General features: G+C 44.1%; 1 protein-coding gene across 1 annotated transcript in view; it reads left to right on the top strand.

The window, feature by feature from the left end:
* The first annotated feature begins 2,023 nt into the window (after nucleotides 1-2,023).
* LOC124615573 (UDP-glycosyltransferase UGT5-like) overlaps nucleotides 2,024-13,618 on the top strand; it is a 156,569-nt gene continuing 144,974 nt past the window's right edge. Inside the window, exon 1 of the mRNA XM_047143555.1 lies at nucleotides 2,024-2,105. The gene's annotated coding sequence lies outside the window, so the exon portion shown is untranslated. The remainder of the gene's footprint in view (nucleotides 2,106-13,618) is intronic.

The following is a 13,618-nucleotide window of genomic DNA, read 5'->3' as shown; positions in this document are numbered from 1 at the left end:
AATGTTGAAGTCCCTAACGATTTCCGAAATGAAATATCCCATACGTCTAACTGGAACTACCATTCCGTGTTCAGAGTCTGTTGATTCGCATCGTGCAGCCATGGTCACGACAGAAACGTTTTCGCAAGAATCATCTGATTACAAATGACAGCTCCACCAATGCAGTGTCCTTTCATTCCTTGGTACGCGGTACTACCGTCATCTGTGTGTGTGCGTACCACTACACAATGATTTTTGTCACTTCAGTGTAATGCTGTTGGCTGCAATGCCAGAAGATGAAGAAAGACCTGCAGAGGTTCGGTGAGTGACCTTACGGCTTGCAGATGTCCATCAAAGTAAACAGTATGTGTAATCTATTGTGCATATTTTGTAACATCCCCTTAGAAAAATTATGAATGACGTTATTTGTTTTTCAAACAGCTGAGCAAAAACTGAACGTACTCAGACATTTCTCTCTTTACTTATTCTGATCATCACTAAACTGACCCACAATATTTTTAGCGCAACGCAATCTGACTTTCAATAATCCCCACAAAAGAATGGCGCTGACTATACCTTTCATGAATTACGTACCTCACAAAAATCTTCGTTACTTGAAATACTGCAATCCAGTGAGCGCCAATACTGCCAGCTAAATAAAAGATTCTAACTACTGACGGCACTAACTACTGATAGACGTAGTTAGCAAATGAAAGATTTTGATAGAGAACAATGTATTTACGTTAATAGCGTTTAAAAGTCATTATATATATATATATATATATATATATATATATATATATATATAAAGGAAATTTGTTTAATTGGATGTCACAAAATTATAGACTTTTGAACGCTATTAACGATATATATATATATATATATATATATATATATATATATATATATATATATATATAGCGTTCAAAAGTCATTATATATATACATTAATAGCGTTCAAAAGTCTATAATTTTGTGACATCCAATTAAACAAATTTCCTTTTTCTGACGGACACACGTCCGCTCTAAACTCTGGCATCTCTCTCGACATCCACCACTGCTGGCTGCTCACCTCCAACTGCACAACACTACACAGGCGAATATTCCAACAATGAGTCCAACCCTATGGACGAAAAAAATAGTTCAAATGGCTCTGAGCACTATGGGACTTAACATCTGAGGTCATCAGTCCCCTAGAACTTAAAACTACTTAAACCTAACTAAGGACATCACACACATCCATGCCCGAGGCAGGATTCGAACCTGCGATCGTAGCGGTCGCGCTGTTCCAGACTGAAGCGCCGAGCACCGCTCGACCACACCGGCCGGCCCCATGGACGAAAGTAGGGCTCGCAAAACACTTGGCTGTTGCTTATGAGTCTAGGTCCTTATCAAGTTGGATAAATAGAAGAGCTGGAGGAGATCCTACGATGAGCGAAGAGTTTCGTCACGGTAAGTTTTAGGAAGCGCAAGAGCCTTCGGGAGATACACAACAAACTCAAGTAGTAGACGCCGAAAGAGAGGCGTTGTGTATCACGGAGAGGTCTTCTGTTGAAATTCCGCGAGCTTATGTTCCAAGAAGAGTTGGGCAACACGTTATTTCTTTCCATGTATGTCTCGCAAAATGACCAAGATGAGGAAAACAGGAATGTTCGAATTCATACGGAGATTTGTAGCTAGTAGATGTTTATATTCAGCATTCGAAAATGGAACAAGTAAGGTGAAAAACGACAGGTGTACGAGAAATTCCTTACACTACACACCGTAAGATGCCTTGCTAAATGCCAACGTAAATATAACTCGCATCGTCAACCAGTGCGAGTACTCGTTTTCTGCTCTGGCGGTCGTCCGTGAAGGTATTACGAACGCAGCTTTTGCGATGTATAATGCGCCGTAACGCGTGAAGTTTCCCTGCCCGGCTGTTGAACTCCGCCCCCTCCGCTCAGAGCACACTGCATGCCAGTCGACCTTCGCTCTGCTGTGGCATGAGGCGGCAGCTGGCAGCTGGTATCGGCTGGTATCTCCGGACAGCTGATAAGACTAGTGGAAGCGCTACGCCGGTGGAAGTCGCACGCTGTCCACGTCCTCTGCAGCTCTCCTCTGTCGTGACGTGACGCGCCGCTCGTGTAAGTTGTAACACAGCCAGCTGTAGTTATTTCCTTACTCAGATTAACAGATCATCAACATCGAGAAATGAAATAATATAGGGACACAGTTTTACAGATGAAACCTGGGCCTTACTTCCAACTCAACGCGCGACGGTAACAGCGTGTAATACGAGCCTAATCCTGAACATCATTTTTCACTGTCAGTATTAGATTTCTCGAATGTAGTATATGAACTTCTCAACAGCCTTATTTCTTTTCGCAAAACTTTTTCACGAGACATTTCTAACTGAGCAAAGACTTCTGTTTAATAAGACTTTTTTTTTGTACATTTTCACAATGTAAATTTTGATTCGTGAATGCTTATTTGTCTTATTTTAGCATTTTCCATGCTCTTCTTCACGTCGGTACACAGTAAAGTGCTTTTACTTATTTTATTTCAAATGGCTTCAGACAATAGTCCTTTGAACAAAATTTAATTATAGTTATTGAAATTAAATGTTACATGATTACGATGAAATTTATAAAATTAATATTCTCCACTTTTCATGGATATATATATACTAACATCGAACTTCGTGTCATTCAGTCAAGTTTTAGCGTAAACAAACTGAAGACCCAATCGGGTAACAGCTGGAAACTATAGTGTTTTTTTAAAGACCTGACGAACTTATAAAGACGTTTCCAGTTTTGATAGTTCAAAGAACATAAAACTCATCGGAATGGGACGCAATCAACACTTTTAGTTCCTTTTATACATTTCCACCCTTTTTACGATTCGGTACCTCCATCTCTAAAAAATGAAAGCCTTTTACGATCACTATCTGTCCGTTTCTCTGCCTGTCCGCCCGTCTGCTAACACCCCTTTTTCTCTGGAACGGGCAGAGGTATCAAGTTGAAATTTATATCCGGTGCTAAGGTTTATGCTCCCTTGGTTGTGTACATAATTTAAGCCTATAAGTCAATGCAATTAAAAGACACTACCATATATGCCACATAATTTGATATCCGTAAACTCACTCACCAAAACCTGTAGATGAATTATTTAAATACATTAAAATTGGAAATTGTGAATATGGACAACCATCAACTGTAGAAAGGAATGACGGCAGTGAAAATTTGTGCCAGACCAGGTGTCGGATCCGTTTTTCTCGCCATTTTTTCTTTTTCTGCGATCGCCTTACCATCTTTTTTCCTTAAAGGAACCTTTCTGGCTCCCAAAGGGGTGGGTGCTGACAAAGTGGGCAGGGGTCGTAACCTGAGGTCTGGCCACCATTTTCCATTCCCTCCCACAGGACACAAGGAAAGTTTAGGGAACATGGAGTAGCGTTACATAGAAAATCAGTTATTTATTTAGCATTTGCTTTGTTTTTTATTATTGTTTTTTTGTAAGGATTCCGATGACCAAAAAATAACCTGATCCAAGAGTGGAAACGCCGGGGATCAACTCCTCATTGCAGTAACACCAAAACTCTGGGGTGGGTTAAGAAAAACACTACGAAGGAAATTCGAGAAAAATTGACTGTATTTGGGTGTTGCCGGCAATTGCACAATGGCGTTATTTAAAGAAGTGCCAAAAGTCAAGGATATATTTCTCGCTGTCAGATAACAAGTAGTAAACTGCGTGTCCACAACTCCACTTCACAAAGTTCTCCACGCTTGCGGGAAGTATCCCGAGTCCCGAAAGAGAAGCAGTAGAGGAGTCATGTGATGAGGAGTCGTCCGGGTAATTAAGACTGGCATCTGTAGCACCAAGAACGGCACACCAGGCGATGCTCCTCTGTGTCCAGGACATCACTGGCGACACACAGTGGGGTGTCTGCGAGGTGAATCCCGTAAACGTCTGATCGGTATACTTGCTTCCCATTGACCGTAAGTTACCTTGCAAACGATACGCCAGTCGACGTGGGGATGCTGCCCCTTAACCACATTCGATGACTATTGCGACTGAAGAAAGCCGTTGATCGCCTGCCTGGATATCAAGTGCGTTGGCAGTATGGCAGTAGCGCTGTATGGACGTAGCCCAGTTCGAGGAAAAATCGGCGGAAGTAAAAGAACGGTGGCGGGACGTCCGAAAGCTGGGTAGGTGCTGAGAGACAGTGTGGTGCTAGGGCTGATAAGGGACGTAGAACAACGGCCTCACAGCGCCATGTGACGGCTGATGAAAAGGGCTATAGCTCTGCCAGGGACGTGATACAGGCCTAAACCTCCCTGTACCGCGGGAGGGCGAGGGTCTCGTCCTCATGTTGAACAGCAAGCCGTGGCAAACATACGAACCCAATGCCGCCAGCATGCGGCGGTCCATGGACGGAAGAATAGGAAGTGTCTGCGTCAAGTGGAGGACAACCATTTGGATATCCGTGCACGACTCACGGCCAGATCCAAACTGCCATATATCGTCAACCATGCGTCTACATCCTGTACTCGTACATCCATTCGTTTTTTTGGTAGCGGTACGTCCTGCTCTTATACCGTTAATGGTGACAATCTCCTTTTGATCACGACCAGAATGATATGCTTTTCAACTTTTTATTGTCTTATACTTTTTTTTCACGAGGTGGATGATGTCACGATTAGGTGTATATGTGTAACAGGTACTTCTTGTGACTTTGGAATCGACAGGCTACCGACTTTTAAAAAAGTAATTGGAGGAAAACAGTCGTCGATTGAAAAATCAACAACGAAAATTTTGTTCGCCAGCTCCAACTATTATTTAAGAGATAAGTACAAATATAACATGTCTCATTCAATCGGATACTGTCTTGTTTCGTTGATAAACAGTACACAAAAGCTTTTGACCACAACACTGCCTGTGCATATGTAATTGTTATTGTTGTCGTTGCTGTCTTCAGTCCAAGGACTGCATTGATGCAGCTGTCCACACTAGCCTATCCAGTGCGAGACTCTTCGTGTCTTCATCTTTCAACACGTTGGTTCAGTTACAGCAAGAATCGACCAAACCCTTTCTAAGAATGATATCAGGCCCATATATCGACCATAAGGAACAATGAGGAACCTTTGACTCCATACACCTGGGTTCTATCGCATTCCATGTGAAAGTAGAAAATTTTACTCCATTCAGACCTAGCGCTGTGACTCCCTACGTCCTGCTGAACATGTACGCAATGTGAGACTCACACAGGGAAATAAACCCGCTTTGCCAGAGCACAGCTTAACGGAAAAGCACACCTACACCTACGTCTGTATCTATACTCAGCGAAGCATTGTGAAGCTCATGGCAGAGAGCTCTACCCCTTGTACCCGTTATTAGGGCTTCTTCCCGTTCCATTTACGTATGGAGCGCAGGAAAAATGTTTAATGCCTCTGAACATGCTGCAATTAATCGGATCTTGTCCTCACGATCCGTACAGGAGCAATATGCAGGGGTTATGCTATATTTCTACATTCGTTATGTGAATGCTGTGCAATATCAATTTATTTTTGATCCACTATTTTAAAATCACATATGTAGACACTGAAAATGTGTGCCAAAAGAAGAAGCTTATTGCGCTCCTAGTGTTACAGCTGGATCATAGTCCCAGTCTCCCTTGTCGGCAGAGGGCAGTCTGTGAGTCTCTTTAGATCAAGCACTCCTCCCTGCATTGTTGAGCCCGCTGCCATTGTGTGAGTAGGGGCGGTGTCGGTCCACGTGCTGGAGGTGAACGCCTGGTGGGCCCCGGGAAATAACGAACACGGCATTTTTGCTTTTCGCCGCTAACTTCAAAGACCCAGACACGGCTAAACCCCTCGGCTACCATGGGAGCGTCAGTTCCGTTTCGCTCCAAATATTTGGTTTATCCAATGAGACTGCGTAGTCCCACCAAGCGCATTGTGCACACAGTCCGACCAATCAATGTGACACCGCTTCAGTCCAGCGCCAACCTCGTGATGGTCAATTGTGGGTCTTCTACACAAAAAGTGGGAAGTTTGCTGTCCTCTCCCAAATTATTCGTAACTTTTGTTTCATTTCTCATCCGTCACATTTGCAATAGCTTGGAGATATCCCCTCCACATTCAATTTTTGAAAGTTTGGAAGTTGGGCAGATGGAAATAAAATCTTTTTTTTGGGAGGGGGGCGGGGATGTGTTCTGGGTTGGAGCGACGGAGGAGATATGACCTGAACACACTTTGCTGAGTTTGAGGAAATGCAATTCACTATAGCACGGTCTGCAATCTGAGCAGTTCGCTTCCCTTACGTTTCTGGCATGCAATTATTGTTACTAATCTAATTTCAGTTTGTATTATGTTTTCATATTCTCATATCTGTGAGCTGCACAGATAAGGATACCTTGGTGTTTCATTCTCCATACAGTCTTCCTTTCACGTTTGTATGTCCCATACGTCCCACAGTGTAAGCGTCAAGTTTTATTGATTGAATTTATTATTCAATTAATCTTATTCCTTTGACACCTTTTTAACTTTTGTGGAACTTACGAGTAAATAAAATTCAGTTAAAGGCAACCTTGATTTCCATTTCACGATCCTAAAATTGACATACAACCTTGCTGGTCACACGACCCATTAAAAAATAAATTTAACCAGATGTACTACCAAGTTGTCGGTTTCCTTGTCGGTGCTGTCCTTATGTATGATGCCGAAGCACAAGGATAATTTATCTGTTATTATGAACGGGATTTGTGCACGCTCAGATTGTGTAGCACGATACTGCTACACAGCACTTATAAGAAATACAAACTTTCCACTACTTAAAGGTATTTGATACTTTGTAAGTATGCATTTCCAGGATAGTTTGCATATATCCTCAAATGTCAGCCCGTTCAGTTTCTTCAGTATCTCCCTGACATTCTCCCATAAGTAAAACAAACCTATGACACTCATGCTTCTCTTCTCTGTATATGTTCAATATGTTCAATACCCACTGCAGATGACGTCTGGTGCACGTCTCACAAAGTTGAGTAATATTATAAAATGAGTCTCACGAGTGTTTTGTATGCAGTCACCTTTGTATGCTTAGTGCTTTTCCTCAGTATTCTGTCAATGAACTGAAGTCTGCCACGTGCTTTGTCTACGTTGAGCCTATGTGATCCATCCATTTCATGTCCTTACGAACTGTTACAGCTGGGTGCTTGTACGAGTTGACTGATTCCAGTTCCAACTCGTTGATGATGTGGTCACAGAATAGTACGATTTTTGGTTTTTTGAAGTTTGCAATTTTACATTTGTGAGCGTTTAATGCAAAATTTCAATATATGTAGCACTTTGAAATCTTATGAAGACCCGAGTGCATATTTGTGCAGCTTTTTTCAAACACTGCTTTATTACAGGTAACTGCATCATCCGCGAAAAGTCTGAGATTATTGTTAACATTGTCTGCAAGGTCATTAATACAAAACATGAACAGCAAGGGTCTCGTGGGGCATCCGAAGTTACTTCTACTCCCGTCGATGACTCTCCATCAAAGATAACATGTGGCGTCCTATCTATAGTAAAATCCTTCATCCAGTCACAAAATAATTTCGCTCGATACCCCACACGATTGAACTTCCGATAATAAGTGCACGTGTGGTATTGAGTCAAGCGCTTTTCAGAAATGAAAAAATACTGCATCTTCATTACTGCCTTGACCTATAACATTTAGGATTTCACGCGAGTTTGGTTTCACAAGATAGATGTTTTCGGTATCAGTGCTAGCTGGCAGGTAGGATATCATTGTGTTCCAGATATCTCATTACTTTTGAACTCATCATATGTTTTAAGAGTCTGTAACAAATTGATGTCAAGATTACTGGGCAGTAGTTTTGTGGAGAAACGTTGCTGCCTTTCTAGTGTATGGGTGTGACCTGTGCTTTCGTCCAGCTTTTGAAGAACGAGGTTTTCTTACAGTTCATCTGGTCCAGCTCCACTGGCGTCAATTCCATCCTCAGCTTTCCACAACTAGATAGCGTAATTTCACGTGGTGTCTCTGAAATGACTGGCTAAGTCATTGCAAGCTTGCCCATTGCCTCGCGATACCAGATAATTAGTAAAGTTCATATGGCTGCAGCATTGCGCCAATACATAGTTTGGGGAGTATAATCACCTCTTGTAACTTTTGTGTCTCTGGGGATGGCCTCGAGATCGTGAGTGACTACTGGCCACTAGCTTCTAGTAAGTACCTTTACATTTGATCAAACAGATAACACTGAGGTGACTAAAGTCATCGAACAGCGATATGCACACATACAGATGACCTATTATTCTCCAGACATCTACTCAATCAAGAACAGCGCACTTACTAACACCAGGTAGCAGCTCACTTTGTTCTTTATTTATTTCACACAAAATCTCATGCATTCACGTGGATCATTCGATGCACCATCAACCTGCTAGGCTACGTCATTTTCTCGTGTGGTTACTCGATTCTCGAGTAAGTTGGCAAGGACTGTTTGACTGTTACTACTGCCTTTGACTTTCTCACATATTTCTTCCTGCGACAGGTTATCCAGTGCCAAATTTGACCTCTTTCCATACTTCCTGCGCAGTACCCTGGCTTTTTCCAATAATAACATCTAACTAATCCTTCAGATCCGTATTTTGTTCGTCACTTTCTTATTCAGATTCGCATTCTGTTCGTCAAGTTTCCTACTGACTCGCACTCAGATAATCTTTTCTTATTTTGAGCTTGGAGCTGCTGCATCATTAGTGTCTGGAAATCGTTCATGTTGAATGCTACTGTCGATATGTGGCTCGCCTTCATCGCCATTGTTCAGGCACCTGGCGCCATGAGGACAACATTGTCCTCCACTTATCCCGTCAGCTAGGCGCCGTGTAACGGCTGCTGTGAGGCGGGAGGGGGCGGGGGGGGGGGGGGGGGGGGCAAACCGTACTCATTCTTTGTGTAACGCCTCCATCTTTGTTCGTTTCACCCAAAAGTTCAGCCACTGGCTCATCTGTACTGCCGACCTGACTACTGGTCCTTCTAAAGTATCTCCTACGAAAACATCCCCTTGCAAATCACTAATCTTTACTGAAAGTTTTTCGCTAGAGTGCGTAATCATATTCATCACCTACTTAATTGTCCGCCCCCGATATTTGAGTGGTCAGCTTGAGAGACTGTCAATCCTACGGGCCCGGGTTCGATTCCCGGCTGGGTCGGAGATTTTCCACGCTCAGGGACTGGGTGTTGTGTTGTCCTAATCAGCATCATTTCATCCCCATCGACGCACAAGTCGCCGAAATGGCGTCAAATCGAAAGACTTGCACCTGGCGAACTGTCTACCCGATGGGAGGCCCTAGTCACACGACATTTACATTTTAGCTACTTAACTCTGTATCTTGAGGACCAGCGGAACCCAGCCCCACCAGAAATTTTGTGACATGAATTTATTCGGTGTGTTTTTTCGGAATTATATCAAACAGTTTGAGTATGATATGAGTTCGAAGTAGTACGAGCGTCACGCGCCGTAGGTTATGAGGCACGGTTTCCACATCTGAGTTGCAGAGACGCGATGTTACTCTGCTCTGTGCTGCCTGCAGTCGGGAGGTGGCCCCTAGTCCCACCACACCCGCAACTCGTACTGCAGTCGCAGTGACCTGGCCAAGGTGCTCTCCGCTTCACCCCAAGACACATGGCTTGGGACCAGCTCGGGTGGACCCGCTGAAGGAACGACCTCGCGCATACACCCGCCCCCCTTTCCCCGCAAGCCGGAGAATCCTCTTGTCCTTCCTCCCCCCCCCCCCCCCACTTTGCTCCCTGTCCACTCCTCTACACAATACTTGGGGCCAGCCGGCTAGGGGCAGTAGGCAGAGTGGAGGCGATCCTGCGTCCCTGGCAAAACTGTCAAAGCTCCACCATTCCACCCCTCCCCCCTTAGCATCTCATAAAAATTTCCTTTCTGCTATTATTTTCCACAGCTATTGTAATTTTAAGGCAGGTTTAATAAAAGTGAAGCGTTATTGAAAAATATTATTTAAATGAGCTATATACACGAAAAATATTGCACACAACAAATTAAATGTATCATTGTAGTAACTGCCGTCTGTGTCACGTCTGCTGTGCAGCGAGCAACGTTAATATAAGTATTAACTGTATTTTTCTTACTTGTCACTTCTTCTTCCGTGTGTTTTTGCTTTTAGGAAGCTTTAATTGTCGAGTGCTAGTAATAGTGTTCCATAGATTTCGTGTTTGTTTTGAATACAGTCAGAGTCCCTTTAGTCAGCCACAGTGCCAGTAGTGCTAGTGTTCGTTTTGAATACAGTCCAGAGACAGGTAGTAACCACAGTTTAGTCAACTATCAGCCGCCTTTAGTGAATTAGCAGTCTGGTTAAAAGTTGATTAACTCTCTACAGTAAATTGATTTCTTAGGATGGATAGGATGTGTGACTGCTGTGTACGCACGCAGGAGGAGCTGGCCACTGTTCGCGATCAGCTGGACGTGTTGATCGCCGCGGTCAGCCGTCTTCAGGCTGCGGCCTCGGAGTGTAGCGGCAGTGGGGAGTTTGGTGCGTCGCAAGGGGAGTGGCGGGTTCAGCGGCGTTCGCGGCGCACGAGGCGGAGGGTCAATGTGGAGGCTGGCCGTGTGGCATCGCCCGCTCTGACTGAGTGGACACGTGGCTGCTCCTTCAGCAAGGTCCGAGCAGGCACACGGGGGGGAGGGGTTTATTAGTGATTGGGAGCTCCAACGTTAGGCGGGTGATGGAGCCCCTTAGGGAAATAGCGGAAAGGTCGGGGAAGAAGGCCAGTGTTCACTCTGTCTGCTTGCTGGGGGGTCTCATCCAAGATGTGGAGGAGGCCCTGCAGGCGGCGATACACAGCACTGGGTGCACCCGACTGCAAATTGTTGCTCATGTCGACACCAATGACTCCTGCCGTCTGGGTTCAGAGGTCATTCTCAGTTCGTACAGGCGGTTGGCGGAGTTGGTAAAGGCGGAAAGCCTCGCTCGCGGGGTAGAATCTGAGCTAACTATTTGTAGTATCGTTCCCAGAACCGATCGCGGTCCTCTGGTTTGGAGCCGAGTGGAAGGCTTAAACCAGAGGCTCAGACGATTCTGCGGAGATCTGGGGTGCAAATTTCTCGACCTCCGCTATCGGGTGGAGAAATGTAGGGTCCCCCTGAACAGGTCAGGCGTGCACTACACGCAGGAAGAGGCTACAAGGGTAGCCGAGTACGTGTGGAGTGCACATGTGGGTTTTTTAGGATAGATAATTCCCTCCTTAGGCCCGACAAGACGCCTCCTGAGACGCGGCAAGGTAGGAGTAGGCAAAATGCAACAGGGAATAACATTATTAATCTGCTAATAGTGACCTGCAGGACCGTCTATAGAAAGGTCCCAGAACTGCTCTCATTAATTAACGGTCACTATGCCCACATAGTACTAGGGACAGATAGTTGGCTGAAACCAGATGTAAACAGTAATGAAATTCTAGACTCAGATTGGAATGTATACCGCAGAGACAGGCTGGACAGTGAAGGGGGAGGCGTGATTATAGCGATACGAAGTGCAATAGTATCGAAGGAAATTGACGGAGATCCGAAATGTGAAATCATTTGGGTGAAGGTCATGGTTAAAGCAGGCTCAGACATGGTAATTGGATGTCTCTATAGGCCCCCGGGCTCAGCAGCTGTTGTGGCTGAGCACCTGAAGGATAATTTGGAAAATATTTCGAGTAGATTTCCCCACCATGTTATAGTTCTGGGTGGAGATTTTAAGTTTCCAGATATAGACTGGGAGACTCAAACGTTCATAACGGGTGGCAGGGACAAAGACTTCAGTGAAATTTTTTTAAGTGCTTTGTCTGAAAACTACCTTGAGCAGTTAAACAGAGAACCTACTCGTGGCGATAACATATTAGACCTTCTGGTGACAAACAGACCCGAACTATTTGAGACAGTTAACGCAGAACAGGGAATCAGCGATCATAAAGTGGTTACTGCATCGATGATTTCAGCCGTAAATAGAAATATTAAAAAAAGGTAGGAAGATTTTTCTGTTTAGCAAAAGTGACAAAAAGCAGATTTCAGAGTACCTGATGGCTCAACACAAAAGTTTTGTCTCAAGTACAGATAGCGTTGAGGATCAGTGGACAAAGTTCAGAACCATCGTACAATATGCGTTAGATGAGTATGTGCCAAGAAAGATCGTAAGAGATGGAAAAGAGCCACCGTGGTACAACAACCGAGTTAGAAAACTGCTGCGCGAGCAAAGGGAACTTCACAGCAAACAAACATAGCCAAAGCCTTGCAGACAAACAAAAATTACGCGAAGCGAAATGTAGTGTGAGGAGGGCTATGCAAGAGGCGTTCAGTGAATTCGAAAGTAAAGTTCTATGTACTGACTTCGCAGAAAATCCTAAGAAATTTTGGTCTTATGTCAAAGCGGTAGGTGGATCAAAACAAAATGTCCAGACACTCTGTGACCAAAATGGTACTGAAACAGAGGATGACAGACTAAAGGCCGAAATACTAAATGTCTTTTTGCAAAGTTGTTTCATAGAGGAAGACTGCACTGTAGTTCCTTCTCTAGATTGTCGCACAGAAGACAAAATGGTAGATATCGAAAAAGACGACAGAGGGATAGGGAAACAATTAAAATCGCTAAAAAGAGGAAAAGCCGCTGGACCTGATAGGATACCAGATCGATTTTACACAGAGTACGCAAAGGAACTTGCCCCCCTTCTTGCAGCGGTGTACCGTAAGTCTCTATAAGAGCGTAGTGTTCCAAAGGATTGGAAAAGGGCACAGGTCATCCCCGTTTTCAAGAAGGGACGTCGAAGAGATGAGCAGAACTATAGATCTGCATCTCTAACGTCTATCAGTTGTAGAATTTTGGAACACGTATTATGTTCCAGTATAATGGCTTTTCTGGAGACTAGAAATCTACTCTGTAGGAATCAGCAAGGGTTTCGAAAAAGACGATCGTGTGAAACCCAGCTCGCGCTATTCGTCCACGAGACTCCGACGGCCATAGACACGGGTTCCCAGGTAGATGCCGTGTTTCTTGACTTCCGCAAGGCGTTTAATACAGTTCCCCACAGACGTTTAATGAACAAAGTAAGAGCATATGGACTATCAGACCATTTGTGTGATTGGATTGAAGAGTTCCTAGGCAACAGAACGCAGCATGTCATTCTCAATGGAGAGAAGTAAGAGTGATTTCAGGTGTGCTGCAGGGGAGTGTCGTAGGACCGCTGTTATTCACAATATACATAAATGACCTTGTGGATGACATCGGAAGTTCACTGAGGCTTTTTGCGGATGATGCTGTCGTATGTCGAGACGTTGTAACAATGGAAAATTATACTGAAATGCAGGAGGATCTGCAGCGAATTGACGCATGGTGCAGGGAATGGCAATTGACTCTCAATTTAGACAAGTGTAATGTACTGCGAATACATAGAAAGAAAGATCCCTTACCATTTAGCTACAATATAGCAGGTCAGCAACTGGAAGCAGTTAATTCCATAAATTATCTGGGAGTACGCATTAGGAGTGGTTTAAAATGGAATGATCATATAAAGTTGATCGTCGGTAAAGCAGATGCCAGACAGATTCATTGGAAGAATCCTAAGGAAATGCAATCCGAAAACAAAGGAA

Source organism: Schistocerca americana, chromosome 5 (genome assembly GCF_021461395.2).
Source record: "Schistocerca americana isolate TAMUIC-IGC-003095 chromosome 5, iqSchAmer2.1, whole genome shotgun sequence".
Classification (NCBI taxonomy): Eukaryota; Metazoa; Arthropoda; class Insecta; order Orthoptera; family Acrididae; genus Schistocerca; species Schistocerca americana.
Note: the sequence above shows the minus strand (reverse complement) of the source record. Positions and strands in the feature narration are given on the sequence as shown.